Source organism: Falco rusticolus, chromosome 8 (genome assembly GCF_015220075.1).
Source record: "Falco rusticolus isolate bFalRus1 chromosome 8, bFalRus1.pri, whole genome shotgun sequence".
Taxonomy (NCBI): domain Eukaryota; kingdom Metazoa; phylum Chordata; class Aves; order Falconiformes; family Falconidae; genus Falco; species Falco rusticolus.
In genome coordinates, this window is record NC_051194.1 from 30,939,111 (window position 1) to 30,963,226 (window position 24,116).

Here is a 24,116-nt window from a genome sequence, read left to right on the forward strand (position 1 = left end):
GTGATTCTGAGATTTTACATTTAAACAGTTTTTCAATTAAATTATTTTCTAATTCATTTCTTCGGTGCTCTGACCTGAGTTACTGGAGTATGCTATGCAGCTAATACTGTTAATAACTAGGAATGCAAGCTGGAAGAGTAGTACAAATTGATTTGCTTTTATAATAAAGGTTTCCCGTGTCTCTTGCATATTCTACATAACCAAGAAGGTTTTAAAGGCTTAAAAATTATAAAACCCTGAAAAGGTCTTTAAATCTTTAGCCTGAAAATATAACTATATGATACTGCAGTAGTACTTCCTTTTAAAGGCCAAGTTCACAGTTCAGTGTTTAGCAGAATGTATCTTTGAAGCTGCCAGCCTAAATATTTAAGCTATGGTAGGTCTCATTTGGATCTGAAGTACAAAAGAGGATGACAAAGAAATAAAGGCAAATAAATCTTAGTCATGGGCTAAGTGGAAAATCTGGAGCAAGAAATCCTGCAGCTGAGATTTGGCTGCAAAACGGATAACCATTTCACCTGCTGTGGCTCTATAGACAGGAAAAGAAATGATAAAGCTGGCACGTTACATCATACACAATATTCTTTATGGCTATATTCCTGACTTTTTTTTTCTCCCAGGGGAGGTTTTCATGATGTAAGGGCATGAACTCAGACTGCTTGGAAAGTGTACTTTCTGCATGTACAAACTGACCTTTAATCACCAAAGATAATGGGATATAAAATCTACATTTGTATTAGGATTGTCACGCTGGCAGAAGAGAGGAGTCCTTTTGTAGCTTATTTCCTTTCTGACTTAAAATTTTATAACCAGCTTTAATGCTACTGCTGTGTCAACAATGAATGTCCATGGTTTAATGTTAATGAAAAGCTGGACCTTAGGTATTCCCCAGATAACTATTCTGAGAATTTTACTTAGGCAAATTTACTGTTGAATCTCACTATTTCTGTTGGTTCTAAATTTTAAAGAAAAGAACTTATGCAAAATATTTTCCATATTTGCCTCAAAGTGGACTTGCAATATGTGCTGCTCCTGCAAATGTGTTTTGCACAGTATACTGCAGCTACTCCTTTTTTTATCTCTAATTGTTCTACAAAACATTTTTCTGTTTTCATGTTGAATGTTCTACAAAACATTCAGTGCACAAGAAGTGTGTTGAATGGGGATGGCTAGGGTGAGCCACAGTTCAGTGTAGCTGGTATTATTAATTTATTGAGTTACAAAAATAAAACCTATAAACTATATGAAAATAATCGGCGTGATCAAAGGCTTGGTGTGATACCTATTCAAGCAGTGGGAATCTTCCTGCTGATTTCTGTCTACTTTTGAACAGGCTTCTTCCTAGCTGTGGGGACCTTGCATTTATATTGTCTTTACAGTTGTTACTGCCATCTGCTCCACTGGCTTGTCACGTCATGTTTAACGTTAAATCTGTAAACTCTTAGGGTGAAGGTGACCATCTCTTCCTTTGCTTCTGCTGTAGGAAATACGTTTGCTTAATGTTGACTAAGAAATTTAGGTCCTACAGCAATACAAATAATCATAACTTAATTAACATAACTTAATACATTCAAGTGTGCTTGTTCACATTTGCTACATATGCTTTAAACTTATATCTGTATCCGTTCAGGCTTGTATGGTATGTGCAGGGCATATTCGATTGCTTGTTGAAACAGCAGGCTGTGATACAATGAAATTGCATATATCCTTAGAAATATAACTCGTGTCATTCAACTTCATCCCCTTGCCTAATTCCATTAAATATAAGCAGAACCTGTTGACAGGAATTCAATATGTAGTATCTGAAATTAAGCCATGTAACCAGTCTTAGCAAAGACTTAACAAAGGTTGCAGTTGTACATTTTCCAGTTTAGGTACAAATGTCATGGGAACAGATTAATGTTCTGCCATTTTCTGTCCTTGTTATAATCTTTTTTTTTTTTTTTCCCCCCCCAAAGAATGTCATATCAGAATTTTAATGTCTTGTATAATCTGTGAATTATATCATTGTGCTCTACCGCTTTGACCTTTTCTACACACTGTAATTTGATAGAGTAGCCATTCCACTGCTTTTTTTTTAAACTACTTTATTATCCCATAGGGAATGTGTAGACTGGGCAGACATTCAGAATACACTCCACCGTCATTTTGACATCAACTGTCAGCCTTTCCATTGCTTTACAAGGCTGTTACTCAGGCTTCATATTCATTAAATTGGTATCTAAAAGGGAAGTAGCCTTATCAAGGAACGTTATAAAGAGAGGAGCTTTGAAGGAGCGACGTGTACCAGAATACTGAAAAGTCAAAGTAGTGTTGCATAGGTAACATATTTCTTTAAGTAGCGTAACTGTATATGTTCCCAGATGCCAAAGAATTAATCTGTGCTATAACAAAGGTGATATCAAAGTAGAAAAAGAAATAATTTTCATCAGTTCTCATTATGATGTGGGGATAGTACACTTGTGGCCTTAATGCCATAATAATAGCAAAAGCTATGAGGAATGGGAGATAGCGCCAGGCATTACATTTTGAAAGGGTACAGGAATAATGTTACAATGTCATCAATGCCATATCTGTGCATGAATGAGATCTAAGTATTAAAAGTATAAGAGCAATTATTTGATTTCACACTGATTTCATTTGAAGGTTCATCATGAGAGTGAATTATTTCAGTCTCTGATGCCTTTACAGAGTGATGTCAGTATGCTGTGCAAATGCTTGTTCTCTGACATGTGTCAAGAGTGCTTCAGGTATGTTTTGTCCTTCTATTTTTTTCAACTTACTCTGTTTACTGTACAAAGGTTTCATGAGCTCTTACTGTACACTTTGAAGAAAATAATCTAATTCACTATGACTGAAACACAGTTTGAAAAGAAGCATTAGTTATGTCGAAGGAAAAACTCGTTTTGAAAAGTAAACATAGATTATAAATGTAAGTTAACAACTTTTAAGTCATAAGAAAAAGGATATATATACTACTGAAATTGACACAAGGTGTTTAAAAATTCGGGAATGTATTTCTGACTCTTCACCTTACTTTGGAACAGCAAATATTTTTAATTGACAGCAACAAAATTGTTCATCATACAGACATCTCCCTGTCACATCTGTTGCTGAGTGACTTTAGAAAAGTCCCAGCCTCTAGGCTGTTTTTTCCCTTTTCCTATCATTCCTTTCTTACCTTGGAAGCCCTTGAGTGCAATGTTTTGTTGTGTGAAAGACGGGGCATAAAGAAACTCTCATTTAGGTGTGCCTTTAGGCTGTACCATAATACATAACAATTAATTTAGTCAAAATTTACATAGACTTCTGTGTAAAAATGACTTTATTATGGAAGTGTTTTTTGAGAACTGGTATATCACACTATATGTGGAACAGAATAGTGTTCAAATACATTGTATGTAGAAGTCATACATCCCATCATGTGCATTGTGTAAACTAGTTGCATTTCTGTAGCTAACAATACAAAAGTTGACATCTTTGCTGTTATTTAATAGTTCATGATTAAATGTATTCAATAATACCAAAACCGATTAAAACTTTAGCAGATGATGCTGTCCTTATTGTTCTAAGTAATACACTTTTTTCTTTTTTTTTTGGTGAAGACCCATTTGCTGCTTTGAAAATTTTGCAAGTTAAATACATACACAAGTAAAAATAAAAAGCAATCCTTATGAGGTTACTGAGGTTAACTTTTAGGTAATTTGTAAAAAAAAATATCTATAAATTGGAGGAAATACACTTTTGATTTTAAGGAGAATTAGAAAATAAAGTTTCTGTTTCCAGATTCAGTCTGTTTTAATAGATCTACTAGATTATGTCCTTCCCTTCTGACCATAGTCTTCTCACACTAATGAAACTTGCCTGTAATATGTGAACCAGAAGCCAGTTAAATTCATATAAAGTTGTTAAAATCAATCTCCTGTTATATTTAAGTGAGGATCCTATGATATACAGACCATGACAAAAGTAAATCAAAATATGATATGTAATGATACAAAGAGGGATTTGAGAAGAGAAGATGACAGTAAAAATGAAAGGGAGGTTCAATAATGGAATGTAATGCAGAATGCTTACAATTAAGAAACCACCCATCTTAAATTTTCCTATCAAATCCAAAAGGTTTTCAGCTACTTTTCAATAATTATTTTGGTAGCACTCCTACAGGTAAGAAACAGTAAAAAGGGTATGATTGGCCATATATATTGACACTGTAAAAGAACTGATTTTTGTCTCTTAGGCTAGCAGCCATGGCTCTAAGCTGGAGCATCTACAAACCCTACTCTGTCTTGTTGTTTTATACTACGCCAAGGAGGCTGGAAGGCTGTGTAGGAAGCAGGCCTAAGGCTGAGCTCCCTACGTATGGTGTCCATATGGGCTGCACCATATAGTTGCTGTGACCTGGCTTTGTGAGAAATGATTATCCTTCAATTAGTCTTTGGTGCCTTCGCACTCTGAACACAGATAACAATTCCCGTGTTTCCATGGGGTTGATGGTTACAGACACAAGTTTGAAAAAGGCACGACCTACTCACTGGATGCACAAGGACTTTCTTTGTAGTCACTGCGACTCTTTCCATTGATTTGCCTGGGAGTTTTGTTCAGCACTACTGTTTGCAGTGACCAGATCGAAGGAGAGGGAAAGACTGGGTTTTGACTTGTAACTAGAAAACAAAAAATGTGTTACTGGGCTAAGAAGGATGTCTTACAGTTTCATTCACTTAGGATTAACGTTAAACACAAGAAACTTTAAGAGCTTCTCTATCTGACTTCAGTTTATTCTTTTTTTAATGTATTCCCTCTCTTTATTGCTATTCATTTTCCTTATCTTTTGTACACTTACTAACCAATCCACGTCTCTCTCAAAATTTCCCTAGAAGATTGTCTTTTACAATAATTTGCTATAATCACCCATCTTAGTGATAGACTGCAGAAGGCACAATAGCTCCAAAAACAGACAGACAATTGGTGCTTATTTTCAGACAATTTTCACTTACATGATTTTTCTTTTTTTTTTCTTCTTTCAAATGCCCGTAAGTAACTACGTGATTCTTTTCAAGGTCTCTTAGATGTGACTGTGCCTTATAAAGATGACTCATTGTTCTGACCTTCAGTTCTCTCTCTTCATTTTGATGAGGCAACTTTCCATTTTGTAAAACAGAAAGCTGTTTTCACTTGCAAAATAATTTTATTGTGCCAGTCAAATTGCACAAGTCATAGCAGGATGAATCTCTTTGATTTACCATGAAGGCTAAGGGAACATTTAAAGAATCTCGCTTTGTGTGCATTTGTTTTGGGTTTTTCTGTTCTGTTTTTGAAAGCCAACTCAAAACATTTGCAACACAGATCCTTTTTTTTTTTTTTTTTTTGGGGGGGGGTCCTTTTCTTTTGTTGTATTTTTTCATTAACTAGTTGAGTAATTTTGGTGCAGTGAGCTCTTAGTAAGCATTTTAAAGTCCTGAATACACACAATCATTTCTCTTTGGTAAGAATCAGGTGTTCTGACAGGTAGACATGTAAGATTTTCTTGATTTAAGATTAAGGGAAATCTTAGTTAATGTCTAAAAAATGGCCCTTCTCTTGATGGACTCTACTTGAAAGCACACATATTCGATACAGGATTCTTTAAGAGTGCTAATGTTAATTTTATGTGATATTGCATTGAACTTCTAGCAGTAAAAGGAAGAAAAGTATTTATTAGAATAAACTTCAGTTAAATTTGGAGGCAAGAAATGCATCTGTCCTTGTAGTTCAAGTAGTATTTCAAGAACAGTTTCTTATAGACTTCTGTCCTTCCTAATATTTTTTTTCCCATTCAGGACCTTAGAAAAATGTATTTAAGACTCTATTGCTATTTTAAACTTTACAGAAATAAAGAATCTGGCTTACTTTAGCCTGATCCTTTTAACCTTTCTGTAATTACAGACTTACCACTGTCCCATAAAAAAAATCTGAACTATTAATTTTTTATAGTGCTTGTCACTGCCAGTACCACTGTGTTTTGCTTGTTACACTACTAGCTAACAAATTTTGTGCTCTATGGCTTATCAGAGACATGTCTTTGTCAGTGCACATAGGTAAATGTAGTTGGGTTTTAGCCATCTTTAATTAGGAAACACCTGAGTTATGCTGAATTGTTGGGGCAGACTTCAGGTATTTTTATATCTGTGGAAAAGATGATAAAGAGTAAGAGCATCTAACTTGCAGGAACCAATATTAATCTGGTCAATGATGTGACTCCAAGGCAGAGTAAAAGTACTTGTAAGTCAGTTCTATTTGAGGATTTTTATAAGACTTATTCCAGTTTTGTGCAGTTTCCATGTAAAGCTGTATCAGCTGTGGGTTTGTTTTTTTTTTTTTCTTTTTTTTTTTTCTTTTTTTTTTTTGTGACCAGTAAAGCACGGTATTAATCTGACAATATTTAGGTGACAGAAATTTAGAATGGTTCCGAGGTGAGTTGTGACAAGGAATTAAGTTTTCCCACAGAGAATAGTACATTGTGTGTTTGTTGGGAAAGCACCGTCTACATGTGCATGTGCCCACTGTTCCCTCTGGGTTGTCTCAGCCTGGTAGACTGGGTGTGCAGAGCCCAACAGGGACATGGGTGAGGTGAGTTGCTGCAACACCAGAAATACGAAGATGTTCTGTACACATTCCCGAATGGTGATGACACAAAAACAGCACCAGGAGGTGAAAGACAGGCTTTGGGATGTCTTTTCAGGGAACGTTCACCGTGACCACTTTTTAGGATATTATCATGAGTTTTATCATATTTTGTGCTTTTCATGAAGTACTTCTTGATTGTATACACAAACTTCAAAATGTGAATCTCAGGTTTATTCCATTTAAAAGACGGTGAAAGAATTAGTGTTAAATCTGAAGAATTTTAAGTTATTTTCATGATCCTTTGAAGCCTGTTTCTTGATACTTTGAATTGTCATTTGATAAATTCTTATGTGGGTTTTGTTTCTTCTGAATTTCCTGTTCCTCTGCAGATTATTCAGCTTTCACAAGCAAGAAGCTACTTCTTTCTTCTCTTCTCTCTTCTCCCCTCTCTCCTCCTCTCCACTTTTGAAGAGGAATGCTAAGTTCTTTAAAAAGGGTGTAATACTGGAGAGAGGCACACACAATTAGCAAATTGTTTTCTATTAAATCATCATTACTGTGGGTTCAAGACTACTGTTGAAAACCACCACCCTCATTTATTACAAAGACCTCCAATACTGACTTGTTTCATATATTATTTTCTTTCTTCACAGGGAGCTATTTATAGTGCATTTTATTAGTTGCATGATAGGTAACAAACAGAAACGCCGATACCATTATTTGTCATATACACAGTATTCCAGTTTTTCAAATTTATTAAACTGGTTTTAAACTGGCTTTTTTGTTTTCGTACTTAGATTGTCCTAACCTACAGTTCTGGCGAGACCTTGTGATAGGCACCAAGTGTGAAGAAACTGTTCATCTGAACCCTGTAGAGCATTTCACATTTTCAGAGAATGCTTCTCATATGTTTAAATTGTTGGCTCCATGTTCCTGATAGAAACAGCATTGCTGTTATTTGAGTGCATTTAATAATTTTTAAAGTTGAGGGGAAAAACTCTGGAAGAATATAAGAAACAATAAATTTATTAGTTATCCTGTGCATATGCTTCCTCCAGTAACACGAAGGCACAAGATTTCATCAAAGAACAAAATCAGAATGCTACTTAATGAAGAACAAAATTAGGTTACAGAGAAATACAAAGTCACTAAAATATTAAATAACACTTCAAATAATTTATCAGAGAAAACTCTGAAATTGAGCGAATAGTATATCTTGATAAGGTTTTTAGAATAATGTGTTAGTCATATCTTGTAGAAAACTTCAATAACAAGAGGGGTTCTGTGTCCTTTATGCCTTTCCTGTGTTGATTGCTTTACTTCTCATTGTCTGTTGCGTCTTTGGGTTTTTTAACTTTTTAAAAAGCAGCTGCATGAGAAACTTATTTTAGATGCTTTTCTAGTTTAAAATTTTTGCTTTCTTATGCTTTAATATTTGTTGGTGGTAATTTATTTGCTATTTGCACATAGACCCTCTGGATTTAGTAGTTTATGCATGGTTTTTTTAAAAATAAATAGATAAATTTTATCTTTTTTCATTATTTTAATTAGATTATATGAACTCCCTTCCTTCTGTGGACCATAATCTTCACACACGCTGGGTTTTCTTGTTTTCTCAGTTCAGGAGTATAGATCCAGATGCTACCATGCACCACATCATTAAAAACTGACTTAATGATAATTGCCTTTCAGACCCAGATGACAGGACATTAAGAGAAGATGAAGCATCTTCCTACTTCAGGTCCTTCCTTCCCCTTCAAACCCTTCAGCTGATAGCACTCCATTTGCATAACAGTCACCACATCCCAGAGGGAGATTGTAGCTCCCCTGTTTTACCTGCCAGTACATCAGTGTACCTAATCCCAGTACCAGTGAAAAATCAGACCTGTTGTACTGCCTGTCCCGATTGCTACACCAGGCTGTAGCTACTTGTTAGGGAAGGTCCTGGATTCCTACTGATGTAGGAATTCCAGTACCTTTCAGGCATAGGTTAGAAGTGAGCATGCACACTGCTGATTTCTTAAGCAATATATTGTAACGCGTGGAAACATGGTTATCTGTGTCTGAAGCTAAGACCGAGGAGACTGCTAGAGCTTGCTGTGAAAGGAGCCACATCACTAGGTCTGATAGAGAAACCGCTTTTCCCCACTGACCCGTTTATTTGGAGGGGAGGGCTTTTCTTCTGTGTTGGGAAATATCAGCTGTGCAGCCCCGCTCTCTCTCCTCTAGTATGCTTGCTAAATGGAAGAGTAATGATGTGAATTGTTAGATTGTTAAACTGGCTTGACCTGGCACAACATACCATGTTTAGTGTACTGTCTCTTGTGAGCTCTGAGGGACATTATATTCCTGCAGTGGATGTTGTTGGTTATCTCTAGAACTCTCCAATTTCAGCAGTAATCCCTAGCATGGTTTTCTAAGGAGCTAAGACACCTATGGTTGCACTCTGTGTCCTGTACTCCCAAAGCTTTTAAACCTGTTGGCTAATTCCATCTAAATTTGACAGAAGTTTTGGTGACATTCAATCCCCATATGTTCTGTGAAAAAATTGGTGGCTGGTCAGGGGGTAGAGACAGTACTGCGGTGGGAAAGGCAGGCAGAGCTTGGGTTTTGCAGGGCTTGTACCCGTGGCCCAGCAGCCAGTGTGCCCACAGCCCTGTCTGTGTGCTGTAGGGTGGCTGCTGCCCACTGTGCCTTCACCTGGTAGTAGTACCTGTGGAAACATTCATTCATTGGGAGTCTGCAAAAATCAGATGTTCACGTTTATAGAAGAATGTGTCTGCACCCCAGAGACATTCAAAACCCACCTGGACACGACTGTGCAGCCTGCTGTAGGAGAACCTGCTGTAGCAGGGGCTTGGACTAGGCAATCTCTGGAGGTCCCTCCCAACCCTGACCGTTCTGTGATTCTCTGTTTCTTTCTGAGTGTTCAGGTCTGTATTTCAATTGTGGACCTGTTGTGAGTGTGTGTAATCAAACTGTATTTTTTCAGTGCTACCTAGATCACTGGTTTTCTTCCAAATTCACCAGCTGTTCCATTAATTTTATTTTTTTCTTTGCTTCTTGGAGGCATGTATGCATGGATAGTTACATGTATCTTCGACCTGTGTGAGTACTGAAATGCTCACCCTGCATCATTATGGGGCAGTAAGAAAGTCGATAGTATCTCCCCGTGGAGGCTGTGATCCTTGCAGTAAGATTAGACTTTTCCTATTAGAGTTTCTGTCTGAACTAATAGTTATCCTGAGCTGAATTCTCATCTCTTGCTAAACGTACCCTCCCTTGAAAAGCTGTAAGGACAAAATCTATAGGAGTATGTCTTTTCTTTCTTTCATCTAAATTATCTCAGAGAAGGGGATTTCCTCAGGATTTAGGTATAGTCAAACCAAGAGTCTTAGGAGGAACTCTTGATACCTGGGTATCTCATTAGGTGATCCTTAACTGTCACAGAGGATTTGCTTCCAATGTTTCCTTTCTTCTGGAATTGATGACCATCTTTTGATTGTAATTGATTTTGGTAGAATCAAGGTCCCAATTTATAAAAAAAGTAATATAAGAAAAGTATGTAAAGTTGTGCAAAGGTAGAGAAAGACTGTTGGAAAATGGCTGGTTTTACATCCTTTTTCATGACAGCCTTTATGGAATGGAAACTACTTATTTGAAATCCAGATTTTTTTTTCCAATAGACAAAAAATTCCAGTCAAAATCTGAAAATCTGTGCCAAGTGGATGGACCTTCCCTCTGGTGTCCTGTCAGAGTGGGTTTCTGTTCCAAACTTTTTACCCAGAGCCCTAGAAACTTCCACAAGGAGTTAAGTATAGAACTCTTAAGTTTTTCTAGTAAATTGCTCTCTTTCTCCTATCCTTTTTCTTTAAAATGAATCTATATTTTTACTTCTTCCTGCTGTGAAACTAACCCCACTGAAATCTGGAGGGAAGGAAGGAAACTGTAGCAGATGGTAGATGATGTTGAAGAGAATAAAGTGCCTTTCAATTCTCCAGGATTACTTAGCCATCCATCATTAGATATCTTCTGTTTGGATTTAAGAAATACAGTTTGTGCTTTGATGAATAATTACTTCATCACAGCCCAAAGACATCATTTTAAATGTTTTATTTGGTGCAATTCCAGTTGAAAGGGAGGTAATTTCTTTTAAGTGGAAGCTAAGAGGTAAAATCCCCCAATAGTTAGAGATAGGAATTACTGAAAACTGCTCTCTTCCCATAAGTATGTTGGAAGTTACCCTGAGTATGTAAAAAAGGATTTCAAAATGTGGTGCAGCTAATGCATTGCAACGTTCCTGCTTTTGGTACTGACCCATAACAAATCTGTCAGTTAGTTTGCATAGATACACCACTGATATTGCTGCTTTACCTATGATGCATTATGCAGCTAGTAAATTTGTGGAAAAAGCCACAATGGATACTTTTTTTTGTCACCTGATGACTCGTAATTTCTGGGGTTCCAAGCAGCAATGCTGGCTGCTAATGTTACATCCATTTTCTATCAAAAAGAAGTGTAAAAATAGCTATAAAATAATCCCTCCAGTTCTGGTTCAAATCACACATACTTGCTGAGGTAAGGAAGAGAACAATTTGCAAAGGCGCAAACTAGCTTCCAGTAAACTGCTTGCTGAGCTACCTCTAGCCTTTTAGAAAAGGTATTCTAAAAAAAAAGTAACTTATTGGGGAGCATCCTTATCTTCTTAAAGCGTTGTCCTGCCACTAGGAGGTCTGGGTGCAGTGTCTAACCTTGGAAAGTTTTGGGGATGTTGTAACATATTTTAGATCACAGTCTGACCTCATCTATCAAGCTTTTTCAGGAGTGAAAGGTTTCCCAAACAGCGCTATTTGTAGAATGCCCAGTGTGGGTGAAGAATACCTTACCTGGTGGGCTAATATCTACATTAACATTTGCAACTTAATAAAAGTAGTAATATAAGTCAAATAGCAAACCATAAGAAGATATGAGCTATATGGATGAAATAGTTTCCTCCTGTGTAATAGAAATTCAGGCTCTATAAAGTCAGTAGTAATGCATCCTATTTGCAGAACTGTAATATAACCTGACTGTATTGCCATACCTATAATGTGAATTAATCATATGCTTCCCTACTTGGAGTTTAGTTCTAGCTCAGTGTGTTAGAGGGCCTTGATTTTTTTTCTTTTCTGAGCACATAACTGAAAACAATTTTGAAGGTAAAACTGAAATTTTGTTAGTTCCTTGTCCATTTGCTTCCAGTTTCTTTTGACAGTCCTTTTAGGTGTAAAAGACTGTTTCACGTGTGCCATGGGTCTAATGTAAGGAAAATGACATTTTCTATCTGGGATGATTCATTACTGCCTTGTGGAGCTGCACTGAAAAAATTCTGCTTTCTCCTTCCATGGTGTGCATCTAAAAAGGAGGTGGCTGTATTTTGAGGGAGAGGAAACCATCACTTGTTCAGATTCTTTGCTGATCGGGTCACAGATGTATATCATGGATATTTAGATAGCTTTTGGGTGTTACAGTTTATTGGAAAAATGTATCAGGAGAGATCTTGGAGGCTTGCTCTTAATGTGGCTTTTATTTCATTTGAAATCTGATGGAGGAACTGAGTGTAAATAATTAAATTCTAATGATGCCAAACTCCTCCCTCTGTAAAACAGACACAGCACTGAGATTACGTCTGGTAACAGTGATGTTTAGAAGAAATATACTTTATAGACTGTTCTGGAACCTTCGCTGTTGGCTGTGTGGAAAGAAATTAGTAACTTGAAATGCGTTAACTTCTTGAATGTTGATATGCAGAGTGCTTGATATGGAGAACTACATCTTTCTGTCCACACTGACAGAGCCTGTCAAACTGAGCTGGGTAATGTCATGATTCTGTAGAGGCATAGGACCATGTTCCCTGCAGACTACTGGGTGAGAAGGGCAGTGAAATTTATTCACAGCACTTTGCCAGAGTCTTTGTCGGAAGTCATGTTCTGATCCTACCAGTAGTGATGTTCTAATGTGGACACATACATTTAGGAAGAGCAGGTGAGTATATATTTCATATCAGAGTTGTGAAGTCTTCTTTTGGGAAATTTTGATTCTAGTTGGGGATTAAAATTTGATAAATAGAAAATACATGATCTCCATTCTCAGTTTTAAGCATTAAAATCCCATGAGGTGTTTGTTTAATGAACATTTAAAGTTAAACATGTTCTTTGTTTCCCATTTTTAATGTACTTTAGTTTGTTAGGGATCAGTATAAAAAAAAAATAAAAGGTGTGTAATGCCATGCGTATAATGTGAATGTGTATTTGCCATGATGATGAGCTGGACCTCCTTCTTGAAATAATGGGGTATACATGCATTTGGTGCACAATTGAGCATGAATTTTTGATGTTCCTCTAAGCAGCAGTTTTAATTTTTACTATTTTAAACTACTGCTTAAATTAGCAACATTTGGTAGGAGTGGTCTAACAACAGTTTGAAAATGATGAAGTCGGTCCGCTTGGGTATTCTCGCTGGTTTGGATACTGGCTTACTGTGTGAACTTCTAAACTGCATAATCTCTCTTAGGTATTAATTTTTCTGATTCTAAAGTGAGGGGTCCAATAATTGCCTCTGTGGAAGAGCTGTGCTTCTCTAGTGAGGGTTTTCCAACAGTTATTATAGGCTTTTGGTACACACTGAATGTTTTTGTGCCCACTTGAATAGCCACCATTGATGATCTTTCTTGTTATTTTCGCAAGTTAAATCTCATTCAAAAATACCATGGATTCTCCCCCACAAAATGTATAAGCTATATGAAGAAGCAATACAGAACAAAACTGTAAAAGGAGTGTAACAGCTTTGCAATATGTAGCAATATGTCTCTTAATGGCACCGACCTACTGTTTGTGAAGTGTTCTGAGTTTTACCAGCTTCTTTCTTTGTGGTCTTAGTCTTTCAGATCGTGCGGTAACACGTGAAGAATTTGCTGAAGCATGTCAGAGCCTCATCTCCTTTTCATACCTTCCTGAAGTTCCTTAGGTCAAATTAAAAGAGAGAATTTGGGAGAACATTAGAGGCTCAGGAACAAATCTGTTGGCTCATTTAAGCCTATTGTTTTCCGCTGCTTTAAAAGCATGTTGGGTTTGGTTTTTTGGGTTTGTTTTTTTCTTTTTTTTTTTTTCAGTAGTACAAATCCAGAGAAGAACAACTAAAAAATCCAGCAACCTGTTCATCACTTTTGGGACTAGACATTCACATGAGCTTCAAACCTTTTAATACATTCCTTGCAAATGCTAGTTAAGACAGAAGATTGCTTTGATTAAACAGGTTTTGAGACTGCTACTGTTTGTAGGCCTGCTGGTGATAAATGATGGGACCAGTATTCGATAAAAATGTCACAAGAACTACTTTATGGATTTCTGCTAAATTCCACTGAGGTACACAAATGTGCAGACTTGGTGGAATGAATGCAGTCAGGCCTTTGTTCATAAAAGTGACTTGAAAGGCAGCCCTTGAGTACCTAGTCATACTATTCCTTGAACAACAGCTGTAGCTAAAAATGTTGCGTATATTTGTGGTAATACAATATTTTTTTATTATTTCAGAAACCTTATTTTGGTTATTAAGATGCATAAAATCCAGAATATTGTCAGGAAACTGAGATCTTAGGATCTGGAGCCCATTTTCCTACCTAGAGAAGAGGGAAGAATTATTTTTTCTCTTGTTGGTCCAAATAAATTTTGCTGGTGCTTTCTTATGGCCCCATCAGCTATACTGCACGTCCCCCAAAGTGCTGCCCTTTGGTTGTGCAACATTGCACAACCTTTAAGTCACCTTGACAGCATAAAGGAATAGAAAAACATGCCAGAAAAGTCCCAAAGCCACTTTAATGGTATATATGCCCCTACCTGGAGGGCCTGTACTATTGCCTGTTTGCAGCTGCTGCAGCAGGACTGGGTAATATCGTTCTATTCCACTTCCTAGGAACCTATGTTGTTGCTTTGTCCAGAATTAAGTCAAGGGAAGAATAAAAGTAAATTAGAAGAGGAAAGAATATATGGTCATTTTAATCCAAAACCTTTATGTCCTTGTTAAACACCTTTAATTACTGAGTGCAGGTTTACTAGCAGTCACACAACTGTGGAAGAGGCCATCTAGGTCAGGATTTTTAAGACAGCTGCTCCATGAACATTTACTTTGTTTTCTTGCATGGAACTGAAACTGCTTGATTCAGTGACAGTTGCTAGTTTTCCTCTGGGAAATTCTCTTTATTTCAAGTGGTTGATACTGGTATTTGTACGTGAGGATTTACATTCAATCATTAACACTTTGGTGAAATGAAATTCCAAGTGGCCATGGTGTGTTAATGTGAAAACTTGGGCATCCACAGCTGTTGCCCTGTATAAAACCAAATACATAACCCAAAACCTTACAATTTACTGAGCAGTTTTGGAGTGTGCAGAGATTTGGAAAGTACAGCAATTGTGCCTAAGTCAATTAAAGATGGTTCACTTCAAGTAAGTTTTACACGGATGCATTGATTCGTTATATTCACCTAAATCACAGGAAAAAAGCACGAGCCAACCACAGTTAGCATTTTATGCTTAACTGCAATAAATATATAGTCATTTTAGAACATCTGATGTTGTTCAGTGTAGAAAAATTATTCGTCTACCAAGAGACCAAATGAGGACAGAACCTCAGTGTAAGAAAATAAAGTGATACTGGAGAATATCAGGACAGTGTGAGTTTTATCCTGGATACCTTTCACTTTTTCTGGCTCTCTAGGTTTAGAGTTATCTATAAAATGATAGCTTTTTGCATTAATTAGGTTGCTGTCTAGACCTCTGTTGTGAAATTTGCAGAGCAATTGAAGTTAATCAGTTTTCTCACAAATGCAGCTGTGTCCTCTTTTACACCATCATTGGTACAGTCTGACCACAAGCAGGCACTGGGATCAGAAGCCGAGGGAATGACTGACTTTGTAGTAAATAAGTAATGGCAGGTGCTTACATAGAATATATATATATGTATATATACATGCATATATGTAATGTGTGTGTATATACATATGTGTTTACATATACACTGAAATTACTATTTTTATATATATGTATTAAAAAACCAATGTATCTATATTTTTAAGCATTTGCCAGTGTTAATTTATATATGAATATGTATACTTGCACACTGAATCAGAGAGAAGAACGTTTTATGCATTCGATAGCTGCACTCAAGTAATAAAGCAATTTTGTAGGTCAAGAACAGTATTATGTAGATACTGATTTTGCCTTCTGGCCTCATCACTATTGTCATCTTATTAAAACTACAGAACTTGTGGTTTTAGCAAAAATTGTCTTATCAAAATGTTTAGAAGATTTCGTGGTTTAATTGCAACTTTTCTAGCCACTTTTAATAGTAGTGTGTAAAATGAAGCATGTACATTTTTTTTTAAACACTACATTTTCAAGAGAAAGAAATAATATGTCATATGAGATAATACTAAAAATAAAGTTGTTCCTGTAATAAGTGATGTAAAGGACGGATATTGTATTCTAAACATTGTAAACATTCTAATAACCATGTGAAATCATTGTAATTCTGTTATTACCTTCGTGCATTCATTGGAAAACAAGTAATATATAAAAAACTGAACTCAAATCTGGTATAAAACAAAGGACAGGAAATATCTTTCAAAAGCTCAGAAAGGGAGATCTACTTAAACAAAGCAATTGTAATTCTAGAACATGCAATTGAAGGGAAGAACATAGGTTTAATTATGGGATTAGCTGTCTCTGGTAGCAGCTCACTTTAGAATATATCAGCATATTACAAAAGTATCTTGTAGAACTTGAAAAATGGAAAGAGTGGCAATTACATTGATACTAGATTTTAAAAAGGAAAAAGAAGATGTGTGCTAGAGAGGCTACAGAAATGTAGTCAGTTTAGGAAAGCTCAGTTAAATTATGTGGCATCTTAAATGTTATAGGTAATGTCTCTTCAAGTAAGTGTTTCCAGCCTAATGCAGATAATAGGATAACAAGGCATTTATGGAGATTATATTTTAAAAGTTACAAATGTACTACTTTCTACCCAACAAGACTGCACACAAAAACAGTGGGGTCATTCAGGAAATAGAGATATTCATAGTGTAGAAGAGAAGGAATTCAACTTTGCTGGGCTTAATGGCTTTTCCTTGTGTCTTAAAGGCTTCTTATGCCCTTTTTAAAAATAGTTCTCCCTTACATAGTGCATTTGTGCTGCGGTTCTAAAATGTGTTCTTTATCTCCTGTGTCATAGGGACCAAAATGTCACATGTTTTCAAATCTTTCTTAGTTCTGTAGTTCCTTTTGAAAGAGAGGGTTGTTTGATATGCCCAATCAGTTGCAAACAGGCAGGGACTTTTTGCCATCAGCGAGTACCTGAAGTGGTGTAACCTGGCATGAAGTCCTTCACGTGTGGGAGCCCCATCATCTGTCCCTCTCACTTGTTTACTTAGCTCTGCAAACTTACGGTGCAGTTTTAATTTCCGATCAGAAAGTTATTGCATGACTTAGAAACTTGAATTACTTTAAGAAAAATGAAGAGATCAGTTAGAAAAGTTTGTTAGTAGACTCCCTTGCTAGATTGGAGAAATAAAGTTGATGCAGAGTATAAAGGGTAAGTGTAATGATGTAATATGTCCTTATGTGTGAGTGCTGGACTTTGCATTGACTTGGTAGTTGGATCTGGTCATATGTGAAGATGTGAGATAATGGAATGTGACACAGAAGGAAAAATAGAGAAGAAATGAGGAAATTAAGAAGGGAAAGCATCAGATAAGAACAGGAAAAGCATGTATTGCAGCAAATAGAGACACATTTGAAGAGGATGCTAGGAACTGTGGGTGCCTTCTGTTGTATGACTGTCGGTGAAGGACTTAGAAAAGAATTGGACCAGACCCTAGATCATGACTGATCATGGCATGGGTTGGGTTTTGATGGGGGCAGGGGGGAATACTTACTGCACAATAGCATGGAAGTGGTCATTTTAGTATCATTAATTATTCAGTTACCTTTAAAGTAAAATAGTAACTTCAAAAATGTAACAAGGCACATGGATAGGGTGGGTTTTTTGTGTTTTAAGATTTTTTTTACTATTTCTTTTTTTTTTTTTTCTCTCCTTTTTACACTAATTAGGAGTAGCTGCCTACCTCAGTGAGGTGAAAGGTATATACATATTCTCCCAGATCATTAAGATGATGTAAAGCGTACTACCTTCTCACTTGCTGTTGCTTACTGGTAGGATGGGACTTTTCAACCCTAGCATTTGCCATCAGTTCAAAGAGCTTATTTATTTTGAATCTTGCTTTTTCTTCTATGCATCTTGAAGATTTAATTTTCTTCAGTTCTCTTAATCTTATTTTCTCTCACAAATTTATTATCAAATTCCCACTATTTTCCCCAGATAGACCCTCAAAACCCATGTGTTGTTCTCTGGATCTTTTCTTTGCTCATGGCACCTTGTCTATGGCTATTCTTAGGAGACTGTTTTTAACTTGGAAGAAAGTGGCTTAATGCTGCCTTCCAGGTGATTTTTTAACTCATGCTGACCTCACTTAGAGGTTAGCACTTCCAGATTTGTAGTGATGGAGTCCAAACGCTGCTCTTCAATTATCTCTCCTGATCTTCGGCATGTCACCAATCTTACATTTCACCCTATTTTAACTGAACATCATTCCCCCTTCACCCACCTAAGCATATCTTCTCAGAGGACACTCAATTCAGAGTCACAAACATCCTGGACATTTTCTTGGTCACTTGCTGTTTGGCTTTTAAAAATGTGTATTCATTTTCCAACATTAATTTATCTGAATATATCTTGCTGTTGCATTTTCTCTACAATGCATTGGTCCATTTAGCAATAGAGACATGTCCCCTTACCCCATGCACCATGGGTTTTTAAATTGGATATTAGGAAAAAATTTCTTCACCAGAAGAGTTGTCTGGCATTGGAACAGGCTGCCCAGGGAAGTGGTTGAGTCTCCATCCATGGAGGTATTTAAAAGCTGTGTAGACATGGCACTTGGGACCATGGTTTAGTGGTGGACTTGGCAGTGCTAGGTTTACAGGTGGACTCAATGATCTTAAAGGTCTTTTCCAACCTGATGATTCTATGATTCCGTTTGAAAATCTGTGAAAAACGTCTGCTCAACCTTTAGAGGTGTGGCATAACACAGTAATGGGTGTATGATCAGATAATTAAAAGATGCACTTCAAAAAACAAAACTTGCCAAAAAATATTTTCTTCTAGCTAATCCATGTTGACAGGAGAGACAGTCTTTAATTGTTATGTGGAGAAATTATTCATTCCTTACAGTCTGCAGCAAGCTATAGGAATTAAATGCAGAATTTTTCTATGTTTTTTCTTTGAAGAATAAATATGAAGACATTTAAGGAGATAGCTGCATCTTTAAAATTGTTTTCTGTGATGACTTCATTTCAAGTGTGGATTTTTACATCCTGAACCTCACAACTGATGGTTTGCTGACATTAATGTTCAGAGTATCATTAAAGACATATTGTTACAGTAATATATTAAGTTTAATATATTAGCAATATAATGTTCTTCTATCATATATCAATAAATTAAACATTACACTGAATTGTTTGATCTATCAACAAAATGCATCATTACCTTGAACCATCTGAACATTTTGCAGTGTAATACATCATTGGGAAGGTGGAACCCTAATGAAAAACTAGCATGCAACCAGGCTTCATTATGTTAAATTATCTAAACCAAGATTCTTTAGCCTGATAAATATATCATGTAAGCCATCTCATCAGCTGGGAGATTGAGAGGTAGAAAAGATCTTTGAATTAGCATATGTCTGAGTGTAACAGGAGGGCAGAATCTGATGTGTTTTGGACATAAAATATAAGCCTAACATGGCTGTGGAAATAATTGGATAAACCAACACTTACTTCAGTCATGAAACTTGTCACTCTGTAATTACCTCTGGAGGTTAGCATTATCCTGTTGGTCTGTCAAATTAGAAATGTGGAATGGTAACTGAAAATGCATACCTGAAAAAATGAGTATCTCTCTATAGAGACATGATCATTAAGGAAGGTGAAGGCTCTGAAGGTACAGTCTCCTGTATTTGCAGGAAAACATGACACAGTCACAGGGAAAAGAGAAATTCAGTCATTTACATAAAACCAGAATGTAATTTATTTACTTCCCTCCCCAATAAGTTCCAGTAGCTGAAAGTGGCCAAGTTCCATACACATTCAAACATTATCTAATTGATATGGAAAATAAACCATGTCCATGTGCCTGTAGCTTTGCTACAATTCAAAATGATACCATGTATTCTGACATTTCTAACATCAAACCCATAACTCTATCTGTCACTGAGTTAAATAAATCTCAGGTGGTACTTTAAAGAGTAGCAAATTTAAATACTTGCTGACAGAAGACTATTCAGAGAGGGACAATCAATTACTTTTATTCATGTATTTAAAGAAAAGTGATTACTTACCTAGTTTTCCTATTAAAAATATGTTTTAGTAAAAAATGTAAGTTTTCATAGGAAAGGCGATTATAATTTTTTGGGGAAAATAATGACATTTTTATTTTCACATCAATTTTTGATGAGACAAAACAGAAGATAGTTGATTACAATCAGAACAAATTGTAAATAGTGACTTGATTTTACTTCAAAAATCTATTTTGAAGAATTAAAATTTGAATAAGAAAAAAATGCCCCAACTTCCCTTTTAATTATTTTGTAGAGTAAGGAAGCATTTTTGAGTCCTCCCTAAACAAAAGTAACCATGTTTTAGTCACATAAACCTTTTGGAGTATAATAAGTCAGGATTAGATTTAGTCAGATTGCTGATGAAATATACTCTCCTCTAAAACTGGAAATACTTTCTCTTTTCCTATTTTTTTTCCCACATAAATGTTTGTTAGATTATGTGAAACAGCAGTGTGATCTTGGAGAGGTAATCACAGTTTATTTCAGTGGGACTTACCTGCAAGAAAATGGCTCTTTTAGCAAAGGCAAAACTTCATTCTGAAGATTGAGCACCTGCTTGTTTGTAAACATTGTCTGATACTTCAAAATGCTTATTGATCTAGATAAAGCACGTGACTAATTGTTTGGAAGATCAGTAGTCAATGTCCTACTCACCATGTGGGAAGGTGAAAAATCTGGCCTTTTTGCAAGTAGCATTTCCTGAATTTTAAGTTACTAAGAATTCATGCAGTTGTGTGCTGTATGGAGCAAGAGTACAGGGATTCCTTTCTCAATTCTTTTTTTTGTTTTAAGGTGGATTGGAGAACCATCTCTCATCCACCTATGTAAGAATATCTCAAATAGCCTTTTCTGGTGTTTAGACATTTAAAAATTGGTATGTATCCTTCCAAAAATGTTGGATGGCAAGGTAGCATCAAATAAAATGCATAATTTTGAGTCAGCATCTTTATTAATTTCTTTAATTTAAATCTGAATATTAATAAGGTTTGCAGTAAGTAGTTAACTAAAAAAATGAAATTTAATTTAAAAATTCATAGGCTGTATTTAAAAGGATTTGTGGAATATAGTTAAAGATTCAAACCTAATTAAAAATACCATACTACATTAAAAATGAGGGAAATGTTTTCATGATGACTATACTGCAAATAAATTAGCTGTTCCATTAATACTATTTGTTTAATGCTAATGAAATGCTGAGACATAATTTGGAATACATAGTTTTGTGAATTTTTCTTTTTAGACTAATCCTATGTGTGTTTTAAGGTTCCATACTGAATATTTTTCAGTAGGCTCTGAGGCTTATATCCAGTAAAAAGCCCCATCAAAGGTGGTCTGAATCGGCTATTTAAATATATTTGAAATTTAGCTCTGTTAAAAAAAAAAAAAAAAGGCACAGGTCTCAACAATGGCTGTGGATATTTATTTATTTCCATGATATTTCTACATATACAAGCAAACAAAAGAAGTTACATTCAGAACTGATGAGCAGTGTTGTCTGTGCGTGCATGTGTTCTGTATGTACATATATATATGTATTTTTAAAAAGTGTATTTGCCATGTCCTAATGTTCCTCTTCCTCCTCAAGCTACTGCCGATGAGAACAGAAAGGTACAAGCTGATGGAAAGGATCAGATGTGAAATCTGGTTCCACAGGTGCCCGGGCAATTAAACACCTTTACAAAGCTCTTTCTTTTCTATTTCTTCTATTAAGTTTTGTTTACAATAGGACCCAGAAACTTCATGCAAAGATCAGTATTTCTTTTAGGCTGGCATAGGCAGGGTTTATTGTAAAGAAGACATATGCCGGTGCCACATCCATCTCTCACCTTTGCATCTTCTAGAGCAAAAAACACATTAGTTCAGTGGTGTCCTGGTTTCAGCTGGGATAGAGTTAATTTTCTTCTTAGTAGCTGGTGCAGTGCTGTGGTTTGGATTTGGTGTGAGAACGATGTCGATAACACCCTGGTGTTTCTGGTAGTTGCTGGGTAATTTTTATACTATAATAAATACTATATATTTATAAATTTTATATAATTTAAGTCAAGGACTTTTCCATTTCTCGGTCCCTGCCAAAAGGCTGGAGGGGCACGGGAAACTGGGAGGGGACACAGCCAGGAGAGCTGATCTGAACTAGCCAGTGTCCTGGGACACCACGCTCAGCACATGAGCTGGTGGGGGTTGGGCATCAGTCAGTGGGTGGTGAGCAATTGCATTGTGCATCACCTGGGTTTTTTCTCCATTCCCTTTGGATTTCATTCCTCAACTCTTCTCCTTCCTTTTCATTATAATTGTTGTTGTTATTCTTATTTGTTTTCTTTTATTTCAATTATTAAATCGTTCTAGTCTCAACCCTTGAGTTTTTACATTCCTTCCTGATTCACCTCCCCATCCCTCTGTGGCAGGGGGGCGAGCAAGCGATTGCGTGGTGCTTGGTTGTTGGATGGGGTTAAACAACAAATAGTTCAGACCTCAAGAGCTAAACCCAGGATATAACTTTGACCAGTCATAATAATCTACCTTTTTTTCCTCATGAGGAAGCAGACTGTCTTAAACACAAAAAGCCCAGTACAGACAAAGAGACCACTAATGTTTTAGCTATCCCACATTAAATTAGAGTTGTAAGGCAATAGTTTAATTACAAATATGTAAGCTATTATTTGAACTACCAAGCAAATAAGCATTAGAAACATTAGACAAATTCTGTGCAATTATGGGCTATGCAAGCTGTTGGTTAGGTGGTTAACATTATGGTGAAAAAGGCAGCCAGAGAGTTTATTTAACACATTTTTACCCTTTTCCTTTTACTAATACTTTTATAAAAGTTTCCTCAAAATAAAAATAGGTGGCATCCCTCAAATAGAACCAGGACACTGTTAACCCCCCACCCCCACCCCGCAAATCCTATGAAAAACCCATGTTTCGGGTATCACAGAACACATCTAGCATTTGAAAAATGTATTGTTTGCATGGACTAGATTAGTAGTACTAAATAACTTTTTCTGAATGTCAACACTCTAAAAATCTACATAGCAAAAAATTAACAGAGCAGAAAGTTATAGCACTTGGTGTCCTGTAGCATCATCCCTCTTTGCTTTGGTAGTATCTGAAGAATGAAATGTGGGAAGAATGAAATGTGGGGGGTGAATGAAGAGCCACAAGGGCTTTGTCTTTATGATACGTGTGTATGTATGTCTGTATACCCACAGATATACACAGAGAAGGAGCCAGTATGCACTGTGGAGAAGAGCATTAGTGCTTAAATTGCATTGTTGTTTTTTTCTTTTCAATGCCATTTTGCCCCATTACTTAATTTCTTTCTTTTCTCTCTAGAATCTCATCAAGAAACTAATCGACAGCATAAAAGAGCATTGGCTTAGAGTACCTTTCATACAGCTATTTTAATCAATCTTCAGTAGCGTGTATGAATTCATATAAGACCTTCAATTAACTTGCACATTAACACTGGTAAAACAATTTTAGATCCTTAACTTATCAGGAATGCTGTATGCAAGGGATTTAAATAGCTGAGCAGAATTTGTCATCAGACACAGTTCATCACTGTGCTCGTATTATACTGGTCACCAAACAGAAAAGGAAACAAATGAACTGAGAATGTTGCTTTTCTGAGATTTTTCCATTCTTTAAGTGTCAATGTGATCTGTGAATTACTGTCTCACAAGTTTAAGCAGGTTTTCTGAAGGGAGAAGTACTTACTACTCCTGTTGGCCTCATTCAGAATTGAGGATAGTCTCTATGTGAAGAAGCCCACCTCATTTGGTTTTGTAGTGGTTTATAATGTTTGATTTCCTCTTTACATTGCACATTATCATACCTCTTAGTAGTAGTTATCAGGAAACTTCAGATCAGAAATGGTGCTTAACTTTACCCATTTGCACAGCGTTACCAAAATCAATGGACAACTCATACAGAAAACCTCTACCTGTGTGGGGAGTCACCTGCTCTCTTTGGAGTAGAAGTTTTTACCTAAACATGCGCATAAAATAGCTAATGCATGTCA

General features: G+C 36.2%; 1 protein-coding gene across 1 annotated transcript in view; it reads left to right on the plus strand.

Moving 5' to 3' along the window:
- Positions 1-24,116, plus strand: part of DPP10 (dipeptidyl peptidase like 10) — a 551,325-nt gene that overhangs the window by 138,069 nt on the left and 389,140 nt on the right. The window lies entirely within an intron of this gene.